This window comes from Nerophis ophidion, linkage group LG03 (assembly GCF_033978795.1).
Source record: "Nerophis ophidion isolate RoL-2023_Sa linkage group LG03, RoL_Noph_v1.0, whole genome shotgun sequence".
In the NCBI taxonomy this organism is placed as follows: domain Eukaryota; kingdom Metazoa; phylum Chordata; class Actinopteri; order Syngnathiformes; family Syngnathidae; genus Nerophis; species Nerophis ophidion.
In genome coordinates this window covers 80,174,872-80,189,924 of record NC_084613.1, presented here as the reverse complement: position 1 = coordinate 80,189,924, position 15,053 = coordinate 80,174,872, and the positions used below count along the sequence as shown (strand labels likewise).

Sequence of the window (15,053 nt, the reverse complement as noted above, 5' to 3'; positions counted from 1 at the left end):
GTGGACAAATAGCCTTTCAATATTCAGACATTTTATTAGCATCTTACCAGCAATATAAACGAATTCATAGTTGTGTAATGAACCGTCATTTTAAAAATCTGTGGTTATGGTAGAGTTTAATACGGTTGCTGTGATGTTTATTGTCAATGTACTTGTGTTGCTTTAGTAAAGTAGTCTCAATGTTTGACAGAAAATTACATACAAATATAGTAACACTTACAGTAAGAAAGTATATGACGGAAAATTACATAAAATAGGAAAGTATATGACTATTTTAATGTTATGTTACTGTGTGTGCAGATATATGTAAGCAGTATATACAAACCCCGTTTCCATATGAGTTGGGAAATTGTGTTAGATGTAAATATAAACAGAATACGATGATTCGGAAATCATTTTCAACCCATATTCAGTTGAATATGCTACAAAGACAACATATTTGATGTTCAAAATGGTAAACTTTTTTTTTGTTGCAAATAATCATTAACTTTAGAATGTGATGCCAGCAAAACATGACAAAGAAGTTGGGAAAGGTGACTTTAAATACTGATAAAGTTTAGGATTGCTCATCAAACACTTATTTGTAACATCCCTCAGGTGTGCAGGCTAATTGGGAACAGGTGGGTGCCATGATTGTGTATAAAAACAGCTCCCCAGACCCAAACAATGCTCAGTCTTTCACAAGAAAGGATGGGGCGAGGTACACCCCTTTGTCCACAACTGCGTGAGCAAATAGTCAAACAGTTTAAGAAAATTGTTTCTCAAAGTGCAATTGCAAGAAATTTAGGGATTTCAACATCTACGGTCTATAATATCATCAAAAGGTTCAGAGAATCTGGAGAAATCACTCCACGTAAGCGGCATAGCAGGAAACCAACATTGAATGATCGTGACCTTCGATCCCTCAGACGACACTGTATCAAAAAACGACATCAATCAGGAACACTTCAGAAAACCACTGTCACTAAATACAGTTGGTCGCTACATCTGTAAGGGCAAGTTAAAGTTCTACTATGCAAAGCGGAAGCCATTTATCAACAACATCCAAAAACGCTGCCGGCTTCCCTGGGCCCGAGATCATCTAAGATGGACTGATGCAAAGTGGGAAAGTGTTCTGTGGTCTGACGAGTCCACATTTCAAATAGGTTTTGAAAACATTCGACATCGTGTCATCCGGACCAAAGGGGAAGCAAACCATCCAGAATGTTACCGACCCAAAGTTCAAAAGCCAGCATCTGTGATGGTATGGGGGTGCATTAGTGCCCAAGGCATGGGTAACTTACACATCTGTGAAGGCACCATTAATGCTGAAAGGTACTTACAGGTTTTGGAACAACGTATGCTGCCATCTAAGCGCCGTCTTTTTCATGGACGCCCCTGCTTATTTCAACTAGACAATGCCAAGCCACATTCAGCACGTGTTACAACAGCGTGGCTTCGTAAAAAAAAGAATGCGGGTACTCTCCTGGCCCGCCTGCAGTCCAGACCTGTCTCCCATGGAAAATGTGTGGCGCATTATGAAGAATAAAATACAACAGCGGCGACCCTGGACTGATGAACGGCTGAAGCTCTACATAAAACAAGAATGGGAAAGAATTCCACTTTAAAACTTCAACAATTAGTTTCCTCAGTTCCCAAACGTTTATTGAGTGTTGTTAAAAGAAAAGGTGATGTAACACAGTGGTGAACATGCCCTTTTCCAACTACTTTGGCACGTGTTGCAGCCATGAAATTCTAAGTTAATTATTATTTGCAAAAAAAAAAAAGTTTACGAGTTTGAACATCAAATATCTTGTCTTTGTAGTGCATTCAATCGAATATGGGTTGAAAAGGATTTGCAAATCATTGTATTCTGTTTATAGTTACCTCTTACACAATTTCCCAACTCAAATGGAAACGGGTTTTGTATGTATATGTTTATATACAGTATATATATATGTATTAATGTATATACGTTTATGTATACGTATACATGTATATAAATATGTATATATATACACACGTGTGTGTGTATATATATATATGTATGTGTATACATATATATATTAATGTATATATGTGTATGTATGTATACATATACACGTATATAAATATATATATATATATATATATATATATATACACGTGTATATATATATGTATACATGCATATGTATACATATGTGTGTGTGAATATATGTATGTATATATATGTATATATATATAAATATATATACATATGTGGGTGTGTGTGTAAATATACATATATACATGTGTGTGTGTATATATATATATATATATATATATATATATAAATATACATATATACATATATATATATATATATATATATACATACATATATGTGTGTGTATATATATATTTATATACACACACCCACATATATATATATAAATATGTATTTATATGTATATGTATATATAAATGTACATATGTGTATATATATATATATATATATTTACGTATATATATATGTGTGTGTGTGTATATATCGTTTGGACACACCTCATTCAATGTGTTTTCTTTATTTTCATAACTATTTACATTGTATATTGTCACTGAAGGCATCAAAACTATGAAGTAAAAACCCTTTCAGGTGACTCACTCTTGAAGCTCATGGAGAGAATGCCAAGAGTGTGCAAAACAATCAGTGCAAAGGGTGGCTATTTTGAAGAAACTAGAATATAAAACACGCTTTCAGTTATTTCACCCTTTTTTGTTGAGTACATAACTCCTCATGTGTTCATTCATAGTTATGATGCCATCAGTGACAATCTACAGTTTAAATAGTCACGAAAATAAAGAAAACACATTGAATGAGGTCTGTACTGTATGTGTGTGTGGGTATATATATATATATATATATGTTATATATGTTATATAATTTTACATTACATTTTCAATAATGATATTAAATCATCTACTATGTGGTACATTACATATGGGACATGTAAGTGTCAATAAGACAGCCAAAATAGGTTGGGAAATTAGTATAAATCTAAAGGTAAAATAAAGTTTAGAAATGCATCCAATTGCAGAAAATTTAGCCTGAAATTTCAAAAGTAAATTCCAGGGCTTGCACGGCAGCATTTCGTGCTCATTTTCCTCTTACTTTTTATGTCAGTTTCCCCCCCCCCCCCTTTTTTTTTTTTTTTTCAAAGGGTGCTCACGTGCCTGAATGTTGCACTACTCACAGTACAACAAAGGGCAGCTTTAAACCCATACAGTAGATATCTGCAAATGGAATATTTCAGTTGAAAATATTTATTAATTGCATCATGGTATGTGTTTTCTCACAAAAATACAGTTTAACCTGCTTGAATAAGTCCTTGTCCAGGAACTAAACGTCTGTTGACCAGCTCATTAAGTCCACCGTGTTTTATTACTAAAATTGCCAGTTGTACGCGCTCCCTACTACGTCTGGACGTCCTCCTGATGAAAGGACTAATGGGCTCTCCCCTCAGAATTGGATCAAGGCGTCGGTCAACTCCTGGTTTGTCACACATGCTCCATTGGACTCAGGTTTGGGAAACAAGTAGGCCTTTCTGATACAGTACCAGTACTAGTTGTGTAGCACTCTGTATGGAAAGCCAGCATCTGTGATGGTATGGGGGTGCATTAGTGCCCAAGGCATGGGTAACTTACACATCTGTGAAGGCACCATTAATGCTGAACGGTACATACAGGTTTTGGAGCAACATATGCTGCCATCTAAGCGCCATCTTTTTCATGGACGCCCCTGCTTATTTCAGCAAGACAATGCCAAGCCACGTGTTACAACAGCATGGTTTCGTAGTAAAAGAGTGCAGGTACTTTCCTAGCCCGCCTGCAGTCCGGACTTGTCTCCCATCGAAAATGTGTGGCGCATTACCAAGTGTAAAATACGACAGCGGAGACCCCGGACTGTTGAACGACTGAAGCTCTACATAAAACAAGAATGGGAAACAATTCCACTGTCAAAGCTTCAACAATTAGTTTCCTCAGTTCCCAAACGTTTATTGAGTGTTGTTAAAAGAAAAGGTGATGTAACACAGTGGTGAACATGCCCTTTCCCAACTACTTTGGCACAGTTCCCAAACGTTTACTTTGTCACGTGTTGCAGCCATGAAATTCTAAGTTACTTATTATTTGCAAAAGAAAAATAAAGTTTATGAGTTTGAACGTCAAATATCTTGTCTTTGTAGTGCATTCAATTGAATATGGGTTGAAAAGAATTTGCAAATCATTGTATTCCGTATAGGTTAGTGTGTCTGCCTCACAATACGAAGGTCCTGAGTAGTCTTGGGTTCTATCCCGGGCTCGGGATCTTTCTGTGTGGAGTTTTCTTGTCCTCCCCGTGAATGCTTGGGTTCCCTCCGGGTACTCCGGCTTCCTCCCACTTCCAAAGACATGCACCTGGGGATAGGTTGATTGGCAACACTAAAATTGGCCCTAGTGTGTGAATGTGAGTGTGAATGTTGTCTGTCTATCTGTGTTGGCCCTGTGATGAGGTGGCGACTTGTCCAGGGTGTACGCTGCCTTCACCCGATTGTAGCTGAGATAGGTGCCAGCGACCCCAAAAGGGAATAAGGGGTAGAAAATGGATGGACTGATGTATTATATGGTCCTGATGGCTTCAGCTGACCGGGATCTTCAGCTCTCACTGGATCGCTTTGCAGCCGAGTGTGAAGCGACCGGAATGAGAATCAGCTCCTCCAAGTCCGAGTCCATGGTTCTCGCCCGGAAAAGGGTGGAAATGCCATCTCCGGGTTGGGGAGGAGACCCTGCCCCAAGTGGAGGAGTTCAAGTACCTAGGAGTCTTGTTCACGAGTGAGGGAAGAGTGGATCGTGAGATCGACAGGCGGATCGGTGCGGCGTCTTCAGTAATGCGGACGTTGTACCGATCCGTTGTGGTGAAGAAGGAGCTGAGCCGGAAGGCAAAGCTCTCAATTTACCGGTCGATCTACGTTCCCATCCTCACCTATGGTCATGAGCTTTGGGTCATGACCGAAAGGATAAGATCACGGGTACAAGCGGCCGAAATGAGTTTCCTCCGCCGTGTGGCGGGTCTCTCCCTTAGAGATAGGGTGAGAAGCTCTGCCATCCGGGAGGAACTCAAAGTAAAAACGCTGCTCCTCCACATCGAGAGGAGCCAGATGAGGTGGTTCGGGCATCTGGTCAGGATGCCACCCGAACACCTCCCTAGGGAGGTGTTTAGGGCACGTCCAACCGGTAGGAGGCCACGGGGAAGACCCAGGACACGTTGGGAAGACTATGTCTCCCGGCTGGCCTGGGAACGCCTCGGGATCCCCCGGGAAGAGCTAGACGAAGTGGCTGGGGAGAGGGAAGTCTGGGTTTCCCTGCTTAGGCTGCTGCCCCCGCGACCCGACCTCGGATAAGTGGAAGAAGATGGATGGATGGATGTATTATACTGTAAGTGTGTTCCTGCTCGAAATAAACTAAAGAAAAGAAAGAAAGTGCCTTGACTTGAACTATTTGTATGTTTGTTGTTCGATAAAAAAATAAAATAAAATATAAAAAGAAAAAATATTGGACTATTGCGTAGGATGGAATATAAATAGCCTCTGCATTCGACCCATCCCTTTGATCTCCCCCTGGGAGGTGAGGGGAGCAGTGGGCAGCAGCGATGGCCGCGCCCAGGAATCATTTTTGGTGATTTAACCCCCCCAATTCCAACCCTTGATGCTGAATGCCAAGCAGGGAGGTACTGGGGTCTCATTTATATAGTCTTTGGTAATACTCAGCCGGTCCACCGATCTCAGGGCGGACACTCTAACCACTCAGCCACTGAGCAGGCGGCCTAACTACTAGGCCGCCTGCTCAGTGACGAAAAGCGACCGGCGAAGGAGCAGTGGAGGAAGGCGCTGAAAAGTGACCCGACCTACACTGGGGTTTATTGCAAAATAAACAAGAGTCAAATTTGCTCAAGCAAGATGTCCTTCCTTGGTGGTCCATTGAACCCGCACGACAGCGAGCGACTGTCACAACTACAAACCCCGTTTCCATATGAGTTGGGAAATTGTGTTAGATGGAAATATAAATGGAATGCAATGATTTGCAAATCCTTGGCGCAGTGGGAGAGTGGCCGTGCGCAACACGAGGGTCCCTGGTTCAAATCCCACCTAGAACCAACCTCGTCACGTCCGTTGTGTCCTGAGCAAGACACTTCACCCTTGCTCCTGATGGGTGCTGGTTGGCGCCTTGCATGGCAGCTCCCTCCATCAGTGTGTGAATGTGTGTGTGAATGGGAAATGTGGAAGTAGTGTCAAAGCGCTTTGAGTACCTTGAAGGTAGAAAAGCGCTATACAAGTACAACCCATTTATTTATTTATTTATTTATAATTCTCGGAGCGCCGGATAAGCGTCTGACCATGACGTCATCGCGTAACCCGCGCTCTGATTGGCGGAGCGCGGGGTGTACGTAGCAACGGTCCGGAAGATGTCGCGCAGGCCAGACCTGAAAAACTTCCGCCTTAAGTTGTAAAGAAAACACAGCCGCCAAAAGGCTCGCAGACGACGCGGCGACCTTCCAGCCTGAGACGTCCGAGCAGGTAAGAAGCCAGCGCGCACTCGCAAACCAACGCCGGGTTTGCCACGTAGCACTTTGCCGCCATGTTGAGGCAGGACTTCCATGTACGCCTTTTGCCGTTCAGGTTCTGGCTGCTATCGACGCGCTCGGCTACAGGCCTCCATCGATCCTACACGCTTCAACCGGGGGGAAAGGGACACTTTTTTTTTTTACCGGTCAGCTACCAGTTCGATCGCGCTTTTGTGGCCTTAACCGGCGGGGGAGGAGAGATAGTTGATGCGAGTGGAAAGATAACGTCAGCTACTTTCTTAGCCGGTTAGCTTAGCCGCGGCTAGCCTACGATTTAGCTGGCTGGGAAATATTTAAGTAACTACACATTTTTTATTATGTGTCTTATAAAATATATATTTTATTTAATAAACATGTATACTAACTATGCAAGCAGAGTGGGGGTACTTACTCTTCGGTGTGTTTTTTAGGGAGACTCCTATAAAAACAAACAAAAAAAAAAAACAAAGCAACAATGACGACTTGGCTCTAATTCGATATTACAAAAAAAAAAATACATTTCTTAATAAAGTTATTATTTTTTATTAAAACACTTCGGTTTTGTATCGCTGGTATGTGACGAAAGTGCCACTCCCATTCAGCAAACTCTTCCTGGTAGAAGTAGTTTTTTGTTTTTTTCTCACGTTGTCAGCGTTTTGATTTTTTTTTCATTGATTGATTGAGACTTTTAGTAGATTGCACAATACAGAACATATTTCATTTACTGCCGCTTATGCCCTTTGGGGTCACAGGGGGCGCTGGTGCCTATATCAGCTACAATCTGTCAGAAGGCAGTGTACACCCTGGACAAGTACCATGAATTGATTAACGTGGACCCCGACTTAAACAAGTTGAAAAACTTATTCGGGTGTTACCATTTAGTGGTCAATTGTACGGAATATGTACTGTACTGTGCAATCTACTAATAAAAGTATCAATCAATCAATCAATCAATCAATCAAAGTCGCCACCTCATCGCAGGGCCATCACAGATCGACAGACAACATCCATCTATCCATCTTCTTCCGCTTATCCGAGGTCGGGTCGCGGGGGCAACAGCCTAAGCAGGGAAACCCAGACTTCCTTTTCCCCAGCCACTTCGTCTAGCTCTTCCCGGGGGATCCCGAGGCGTTCCCAGGCCAGCCGGGAGACATAGTCTTCCCAACGTGTCCTGGGTCTTCCCCGTGGCCTCCTACCGATTGGACGTGCCCTAAACACCTCCCTAGGGAGGCTTTCGGGTGGCATCCTGACCAGATGCCCGAACCACCTCATCTGGCTCCTCTCGATGTGGAGGAGCAGCGGCTTTACTTTGAGTTCCTCCCGGATGGCAGAGCTTCTCACCCTATCTCTAAGGGAGAGGAGGAAACTCATTTCGGCCGCTTGTACCCGTGATCTTATCCTTTCGGTCATGACCCAAAGCTCATGACCATAGGTGAGGATGGGAACGTAGATCGACCGGTAAATTGAGAGCTTTGCCTTCCGGCTCAGCTCCTTCTTCACCACAACGGATCGGTACAACGTCCGCATTACTGAAGACGCCGCACCGATCCACCTGTCGATCTCACGATCCACTCTTCCCCCACTCGTGAACAAGACTCCTAGGTACTTGAACTCCTCCACTTGGGGCAGGGTCTCCTCCCCAACCCGGAGATGGCACTCCACCCTTTTCCGGGCGAGAACCATGGACTCGGACAGACAACATTAATAATAATAATAATAATGGATTAGATTTATATCGCGCTTTTCTATTGTTAGATACTCAAAGCGCTCACAGAGAAGTGGGGACCCATCATTCGTTCACACCTGGTGGTGGTAAGCTACATCTGTAGCCACAGCTGCCCTGGGGTAGACCAGGGGTGTCAAACTCAAATACAGAGTGGCCCAAAATGTAAAACCGAACGAAGCCACGGGCCGAGGTTGAACAAATTAATCCTTTAATAGGGACCCAAACATGTTTTGCATTGAATATTGAACAAGCAAGGCTTACAGTATATAAATGTATAGTGACATGCAAAATCGAGTTTCAAATAATGATAATTAAAAAATATCAATGGCATATAAAATACAATTTTAATAAAAATGGAATGCCTCTTTTCGGCGGCGGGGTTGAAGTCGACAAGGTTTGGTGATAGCAGAGGGTGTATATTGTAGCGTCCCGGAAGAGTTAGTGCTGCAAGGGATTGTGGGTATTTGTTCTGTTGTGTTTATGTTGCAAAAGACATGCACCTGGGGATAGGTTGATTGGCAACACTAAATTGGCCCTAGTGTGTGAATGTGAGTGTGAATGTTGTCTGTCTATCTGTGTTGGCCCTGCGATTAGGTGGCGACTTGTCCAGGGTGTACCCCGCCTTCCGCCCGATTGTAGCTGAGATAGGCGCCAGTGCCGCCCGCGACCCCGAAAGGGAATAAGCGGTAGGAAATGGATGGATGTTTATGTTGTGCTACAGTGCGGATGTTCTCCCGAAATGTGTTTGTCTTTCTTGTTTGCTGTGGGTTCAGAGTGTGGCGTATATTTGTCACAGTGTTAAAGTTCTTTATATGGCCACCCTCAGTGTGACCTGTATGGCTGTTGACCAAGTATGCCTTGCATACACTTGTGTGTGTGTGTGTGTGTATGAGCCGCATATATTACGTGAGTGGGCCGGCACGCTGTTTGTATGGAGGAAAAGCGGACGTGGCGACATGTAGAGAACGCCAAAGGCAGGGCTTTTACGGCACGCCCCCAATATTATTGTCCGGGTGGAAATTCGGGAGGGGCACTGAACTTCGGGAGTCTCCCGGGAAAATCGGGAGGGTTGATGAGCATGAGTATTAGTGGTGAATGCGGTGTTACAGCGGCGGGCCAGCTCTAATGTTAATTTGATATTGCCTCAAGGGCCAAATGGCCCACGGGCCAGAGTTTGATACCCATGGGATAGACTGACGGAAGCGTGGCTGCCAGTTTGCCCCTACGGCCCCTCCGACCACAACCATTCATTCATCATTCATTCACCAGTGTGAGCGGCACCGGGGGCAAAGGTGAAGTGTCCTGCCCAAGGACACAACGGCAGCTATTTGGATGTCAGTAGGTGGGAAGCGGAACCTGCAACCCTCAGGTTTCTGGCACGGGCCGCTCTACCCACTACGCCAGGGGTGTCAAACTCAAATACAGAGTGGGCCAAAATTTAAAACTGAACAAAGCCGCGGGCAAAGGTTGAAAAAATGAACCTTTTAATAGGGACCCAAACAAGTTTTGCACTGACTATTGACCAAGCAAGGCTTATATATAGCTCGGTTGGTAGAGTGGCCGTGCCAGCAACTTGAGGGTTGCAGGTTCGATTCCCGCTTCCGCCATCCTAGTCACTGCCGTTGTGTCCTTGGGCAAGACACTTTACCCACCTGCTCCCAGTGCCACCCACACTGGTTTAAATGTAACTTAGATATTGGGTTTCACTATGTAAAGCGCTTTGAGTCACGAGAGAAAAGCGCTATATAAATATAAATCACTTCACTATAGTGACATGCAAAATCCAGTTACAAATAATAAAAAATATCAATGGCGTATCAAATGAAATTTAAATAAAAATTTAATGCGTCTATTCTATTTGCAGCCTTCTGAGGTAAATATCAAAACAAACTTTTTCCGCAGGCTAATAATGAATTTGAAAATAAAATAATAATGTATGAATCAAACATTCAAGCCTTGAAGTAGCAAGAGAAAGTGCATGAAAAAAACCTTAATTATTGCTCAGTTTGCGACACTGATTTGCTTTAGATAGATTAGATTAGATAGTACTTTATTCCGTCAGGAGAGTTCCTTCAGGAAAATTAAAATTTTCAGCACAATCCCATTCAAGATCAGACAAACATTACAGGGAGACAGAACAGGATCGCTGACGGGTCTGCCGGCTTCCAGCGCCCCTTACAAAAAAGATGACATACAGGTAAACATGGGGGGCGGGGGGAAGAAAAGAATAGAAGATTAAAATAAAATAAAAAAAATCGGTCTTAGCCTGGGCCCTGGAGTGGGGGTGCAGACTTTAGCGCTGAATATGGAAAAAGCAACGCTTATATAACTTAATAGTGCAAAATCAACTTTGAAAAAACAAATGAAAAAACATCAATGGTATATAATGAAAAATTGAATGCTTTTCTATTTGCAGCCTTCTGAGGTAAATATCAACATTAACTTTTTCCACCGGCGAATACATTTGAAAATAAAGTAACAATGAATAAATCAACCATTTGGGCCTTTTTACTGCTCAGTTTGTGACACACGGTTGTTGGTAGCAAGCGGTGTATATTGTAGCGTCCCGGAAGAGTTAGTGCTGCAAGGGGTTCTGGGTATTTGTACTGTTGTGTTTAGGTTGTGTTATGGTGCGGATGTTCTCCCGAAAATGTGTTTGTCATTCTTGCTTGGTGTGGATCCACAGTGTGGCGCATATTTGTACCAGTGTTAAAGTTGTTTACACGGCCACCCTTAGTGTGACCTGTATGGCTTTTGAAAAGTATGCAATGCATTCACTTGTGTGTGTGTAAAAGCCGCACATATTATGTGAATCCAATCTAATCCACTTTATTTATATAGCACATTTAAACAACAATAACGTTTCCAAAGTGCTGCACAGCCATGTTAAAAACAATTGTAATAAATAAATAAATAAAAAAAATTAAAAAAAAGTATATATATATATATATATATTATGCTCCACCAATGACTGAATAAAAACAAAAAATAAATAAATATAAAACCAATAAAAACAAATATGATTAAAAACTATTTTAAAGGGTAAAATCAATTAAAACAGTAAAATAGAAATCAAAGTGTATAAAAAACACAGAGGACGCTGTTTGTAAGGAGGAAAACCGTAAATGACAGGTTGTAGAAGACGCTAAAGGCAGTGCCTTTATGGCACGCCCCCAATATTGTTGTACGGGTAGAAATCGGGAGAAATTTGGGAGAATTGTTGCCCTGTGAGATTTTCGGGAGGGGCACTGAAATTCGTGAGTCTCCCGGGAAAATTAGGAGGGTTGGCAAGTATGAGTATTAGCGGTGAATGCGGTGTACCGGCGGGCCAGCTCTAATGTTAATTGGAAATTGCTTCAAGGGCCAAATGAAATTACATAGCGCGGGCCAGAGTTTGACACCCATGCACTAGGCCATGCCGCCCCACATTCACATTGAACCCAGGACTACTCAGGACCTTCGTATTTTGAGGCAGACGCACTAACCCCTCTTCCACCGTGCTGCACAATTGACCACTAAATAGTAACACCCGAATAAGTTTTTCAACTTTTTAAGTCGGGGTCCACGTTAATCAATTCATGGTACAAATATATACTATCAGCATAATACGGTCATACATCCATCCATTTTCTACTGCTTATTCCCTTTGGGGGCGCTGGTGCCTCTCTCAGCTACAATACACCCTGGACAAGTCGCCACCTCATCGCAGGGCCAACACATATAGACAGACAACATTCACATTGAACCTGGGACTACTCAGGACCTTTGTATTGTGAGGCAAACCCACAAACCCCTCTACCACCGTGCTGCACAACTGACCATTAAATAGTAACACTCGAATAAGTTTTTCAACTTTTTAAGTTGGGGTCTGCAATAATCAATACATGGTACAAATATATACTATCAGCATAATACAGTCATCCATCCATCCATTTTCTACCGCTTATTCCCTTTGGGGGCGCTGGTGCCTATCTCAGCCACAATCGGGCGGAAGGCTGGGTACACCCTGGACAAGTCGCTTTCTCATCGCAGGGCCAACACATATAGACAGACAACATTCACATTGAACCCAGGACTACTCAGGACCTTTGTATTGTGAGGCAGACGCACGAACCCCTCTTCCACCGTGCTGCACAATTGACCACTAAATAGTAACACTCGAATAAGTTTTTCAACTTTTTAAGTTGGGGTCCACGTTAATCTATATATGGTACAAATATATAATATCAGCATAATACAGTCATCACATACGTTAATCATCACAGTATATACATTGAATTATTTACATTATCTACAATCCACGGGGGTGGTTTGTGGAGGCGGAAGGGGGGTTAGGTTCGGTTGATATCAGCACTTCAGTCACCATAAATTGATTAACGTGGACCCCGACTTAAACAAGTTGAAGAACTTATTCGGGTGTTACCATTTAGTGGTCAATCGTACGGAATATGTACTGTACTGTGCAATCTACTAATAAAAGTTTCAATCAATCAATCAAAAGTCATCAACAATCGCATCATCAGAGAAATGGACATTGTATCAGTGAAGGTCTGACTTAGTAGGATATGTACAGCAAGCAGTGAACATAGTGAGTTCAGAAAGCATAAAAACAGGGGTCTCAAACTCAATTCACTTGGGGGCCACTGGATGCAGAGCCTGGGTGAGGCTGGGCCGCAAGAAAAGATTTCTTAAAAAATATTTTTTTAAATTTCTTTATTTTTATTCTCAACACAAAATACAATCAAAATATAAATGAACAAAATGAGAATTGTGCACCGTAACTTTCTCTGTGCAAATAAGACATGTCGCTCAACAAAGAAATATTGCATCTCCCACTTTTCCTGGAATTGTCTTTGCTCATCACAAACCTTTGTCTTCACTGCAAGCTTTGAAAAAGACATGTTTGGGGTTGTGGTATATATTTGTATCTAGCCGAGGCATGGAGATGAATGTTTTTTCCGCAATGTGTGTCGTTCCGCTTTTCCTCCCTGCAGCAACACGGCGGTCGGTGTATATTAATAATAATAGTGGATAATAAAGTACCGGGATAGCGAGCGCAAAAAAGTGACGAGTGTTATCCGGCGTCATATAGAAATATATGTAGTAGGGGTGTAACGGTACACAAAAATTTCGGTTCGGTACATACCTCGGTTTAGAGGTCACGGTTCGGTTAATTTTCGATACAGTAAGAAAACAACAAAAATGTAATTTTTGGGGTTATTTAGAATAGAATAGAAAGTCCTTCATACTATCTGTATGAAGGACCTCCTGTGTCGTTCCGTGTTGCATTTTGGGAGTCTTAGCCTTCCACTGAACGTGCTCATTCTCTCCGCAAGGTCCGAGGGTAGTGGGTGGGAGGTGTTGTCCATAATGTCTTGGAGTTTAGGTAGACTTCTCTTCTCTGACACCACCGCCAGAGAGTCCAGCTCCACTCCCACCACGTTACTGGCCTTCTCTACCAACTTGTCCAGTCTGTTTGCGTCCCTCACTCTCAGCCCGCTGCCCCAGCAAGCCACGGCGTACAAGAAAGCGCTCACCACCACCTGCTCGTAGAACATCTTCAACATCTTTGTACAGACGTTGAAGGATCCTAGCCTCCTGAGGAAATAGAGGCGGCTCTGTCCCTTCAGCTTGTTGTTGATGTGTACTCCGAGGTATTTATAATCCTCAACCATGTCCACATCGACCCCCCTGATGGAAACAGGGGTCGCCAGAGTACTCCTCCTCCTTCCCAGGTCCACAACCAGCTCCTTGGGCTTCGTCACATTGAGCTGGAGGTGGTTCTTTCCACACCATGTGACAGTCCTCCACCAGTGCCCTGTATTCCTCATCATCACCATCCTCAGTACCCCCCACTATCGCAGAGTCCTCAGAAAACTTCTGAAGGTGGCAGGACTCTGATTGATAGTGGAAATCGGTGGTGTAAATGGTGAAGAGGAAGGGGGAGAGGACTGTACCCTGCGGAGCCCCGGTGTTGCTGACCAGCCTGTCAGACACACAGTCCTGGAGTCGAACGTACTGTGGTCTGTCAGTCAGGTAATCTACAACCCAGGACCACAAGGGGGCCTCTACCTGCATCTTCTCCAACTTCACACCCAGTAGCCCTGGCCGTATAGTATTAAAAGCACAGGAGAAGTCAAAAAACATGACCCTCACACTGCTTGCAGGCTTGTCCAGGTGGGTGTGGGCTCGGTTCAGCAGGTAGAAGCATTTAAGTCTCACCTTAAAACTCATTTGTATACTATAGCCTTTAAATAGACTCCCTTTTTAGACCAGTTGATCTGCCGTTTGTTTTCTTTTTCTCCTATGTCCCACTCTCCTTTGTGGAGGGGGTCCGGTCCGGTCCGATCCGGTGTCCATGTACTGCTTGCCTGTGTATCGGCTGGGTACATCTCTGCGCTGCTGATCCGCCTCCGCTTGGGATGGTTTCCTGCTGGCTCCGCTGTGAACGGGACTCTCGCTGCTGTGTTGGATCCGCTTTGGACTGGACTCTCGCGACTGTGTTGGATCCAATATGGAATTTAACTTTCACAGTATCATGTTAGACCCGCTCGACATCCATTGCTTTCCTCCTCTCCAAGGTTCTCATAGTCATCATTGTCACCGACGTCCCACTGGGTGTGAGTTTTCCTTGCCCTTATGTGGGCCTACCGAGGATGTGGTAGTGGTTTGTGTTGTGGTTTGTGCAGCCCTTTGAGACACTAGTGATTTAGGGCTATATAAGTAAATATTGATTGATTGATTGATAGA

At 43.3% G+C, this 15,053-nt stretch overlaps 1 protein-coding gene across 1 annotated transcript in view; it reads left to right on the top strand.

The window, feature by feature from the left end:
• Positions 1-6,389: 6,389 nt before the first annotated feature.
• Positions 6,390-15,053, top strand: part of LOC133550097 (programmed cell death protein 10) — a 31,850-nt gene continuing 23,186 nt past the window's right edge. Inside the window, exon 1 of the mRNA XM_061896170.1 lies at positions 6,390-6,551. The gene's annotated coding sequence lies outside the window, so the exon portion shown is untranslated. The remainder of the gene's footprint in view (positions 6,552-15,053) is intronic.